Below are 3,053 nucleotides of genomic sequence, written 5' to 3' on the forward strand. Positions count from 1 at the left end.
ACCCGGTCCCGGATGAAGCAGAAGAAGATGGATGGATGGATGGATGAAATCAAAAGTTCTGCATGTGTAGTGTGTCATAGTAACAGTAATATGATTGGATACATCAGAACAAAATACCATCAATATTTCTAAGAACTTCACTGTTAATAAAGAAAAAAACATGAATATGATTTTGGCTTTTTCTTTTTGTTTCATTATGAGAACCTGAGTAACTTTTTAGTTCATTCTGTGATTATATTTTTATTGCATGTAAAACTAAATGTTTTTACTTTTTCGGTAGTTTGCTTTTTATAGTGATTTAAATTTCCTGCAACAGAACATCATCATTCTTCAGCGCAGACGTGGTGCGACCGTGGTGCAGTGGTAGGGCGGTCGACTCCTGATTGGAAGTGAGCTGGTTCCATTTTGCTCCTTGCCCGCCCATGTGTCGAAGTGTCCTTGGGCAAGACACTGAACCCCAAATTGCCTCTGGTGGGAGGTTGGCGCCAGTGTTCGTCAGTGGAGCCACCACCAGTGTGTGAATGTGTGTGACTGAAGTGCTTTGGGCCTCGAAGGACGGTAGAAATTAATTAATAACAAACATAAAATACAAAAAAGAAGAAAAATTCAAACCAACCCCCCTTTGCCCCCGCATACAAGCAGGAATAAATTACTATAATTTTAGAAGAGACGTACAGCTGTGAGGAAACAATAGATCAGGAATCTGTTAAATAAGAAGCAGATTAACCACAGCGCCCACCAGAACCAGACAGCAACAGATCCATTACAGCCGTGAGGCTGCATGCTGGACCCAAACCACTCTAACAAGAGCGACAATAATCATCGACCAAACCTGCAAGTCCTACTACAAAAGATCCCTATATGGAAACATCATTTTGTAAATATCAGCAACCACAAAAACATGATAAAAGAAAAAGAAGCTGTGCAGTCATAAACTTTTGCTTCATTCTCTTTAGTTTATGCATGCGCAAACAGTCCATCCAGAAACACATTCAAATCGCCACACTTGCTTAATCGGTAACAGTTTCAAAACGCAGGAATTATCACAGCTTTTTAATTTCACTGCGGAAACCTTTTTTTTTTTGTTCCCTACATTAGTTTTAATCACCCGATCATAAAGGCTGGCGCTGAAGGTAATGTGTGTTGTGTTTTATTGAAAAAAATATATTTATATTGGTGGGCGGGGTCACAGTGCTGTGTGAATGGACTTTTTCCTTATGACGCCATGGGGGATTAAACATCCTTATGCGAAGAGATGACCACTCTTTTCAAATCTGAAAAATACAAACAGACGACAAAATAGCTTTTTGTTGTCACACCCCGGCGTGCCACTGTCTTTCCCTCCGCGTGCCACGTGTGCCACAGGTTGTCGACCCCGCTTTAAACCATTTTAGTGGTGGTTCTGTGGGAATCTTTGAGAATTGATAATGAACTTTTTTAACTTTCTGAATTAACGTTCAGTTTTATTGTGGCTGTCTTGCCCATGAGGTACAGGAGCAGGTTGACCCAGCAGGTTAGTTTGTCCTAAATGCTTCTCCTGATTTGACTGGTATTGAGAGTGTTTGCTCAGCATCACTGCATTTATTCAAATTAATTGAGTAGTCTGAGATGGAGGAGAATTCATTAATAACTGTTGTTGTTTCACTGATAGTGTGATTTATGTAAAAAAGTAATATGTCATTCACATAGAGACTAATTTTATGATGGCCATGTTTTGTTTGAATTCCTTTAATGTTCTCATGCAGTCGTATTGCTGCAGCCAGAGGCTCGATAAATATTGCAAAGAGAGAAGGGGGAGAGTGGATGAATGAATGAAATGGTTTATTTCAAGCAATCAGGTAATCGGACCCCCCCTTAGCCGATGGCGATGCCTTGTGTTGAAGTGGCTTCACACCAGGGCAGCAAAAACACACTGGGACACAGTCTGCAGTCAGAACATACTATCACTAGTTTATTGGTGCAGGTGCAGTTTAAATAGGCAATGACATGACATGACCACAAGGAAAACACCTGAGAAGAATCTTCAATGATTGGGAGAACACCCATTGGACAATCAACCTGTCAACACCCACGGAAAGAGGCCGCCCCGAATGTGCACGGATGCAGCCGGCGTGAGCACCCCCACACCTCCAATGAATGGAAGACAGATCAGATTTATCTGTTGAGGAGTTCTACAAAATCTACAACAAATTAAATCCTTCAAAGATCTTCTGGTTATCGGGGCTTCTATCTCTCTCTGGGGGGTGTCTGGATCACAGCACCTCCACTCCGCTCTGCACCCACAATCCTCTGCTGCTCTCAGCTCAGAAATGAAGGAGGCACTGTTAATACAAACATTTGAAACTGAATGAAAATAATTTGTTTCTCTAGTCAGTCAATATGTGGTTTCTACAGTCGTCTGTATCTGCTGTATGGTCATTATTATTATTGTATTTATTTATTACTGATTGATTTATTTTTTATTCATGTTTTAATTAATTATTTAAATTTATTATTTTGTAAAACTTTATAATAAGATTCCTTAACAAGCTTTGTGAACACATTAATAATCATTAACATTCTTATAAGGTGTTAGTAAGACATTTATTGGTGTAATAAGCCTAATAAGGCTTATTAAATTCCTAAGTTAACACATTTACAAGCATTATTAATGTGTTAATATGATGCTTATTGTTACATTTATTACCATCGTATACGTGGAACAAATAAGTGTTAACAAGCTTAATAAGAATCTTTAACAAAACTTGTTAACAGATTAGTAAGCCTTATTCATGTGTACGGTTCTTGTAAGACATTTAATAGCATTTTAGATGTCTCACACTGACTTATGTGTTAATAAGCTTAATAAGAATCCTTAATAAACTTTGTTAACAGATTAGCAAACATTAATATTGTGTTAAATTAGGGCTAGGCGATATGGGAATTTTCATATTGCGATATCGTTTTTTTTCATTTTGTGCGATAACGATATTAAAAACAATATAAATCAAATAATCAAAGTAATCTTTATTGCAAAGAGCTTTAGGACTTCAGATTTTTACACCTTAACTTTG

This window comes from Oryzias melastigma, unplaced genomic scaffold (genome assembly GCF_002922805.2).
Source record: "Oryzias melastigma strain HK-1 unplaced genomic scaffold, ASM292280v2 sc00402, whole genome shotgun sequence".
Classification (NCBI taxonomy): Eukaryota; Metazoa; Chordata; class Actinopteri; order Beloniformes; family Adrianichthyidae; genus Oryzias; species Oryzias melastigma.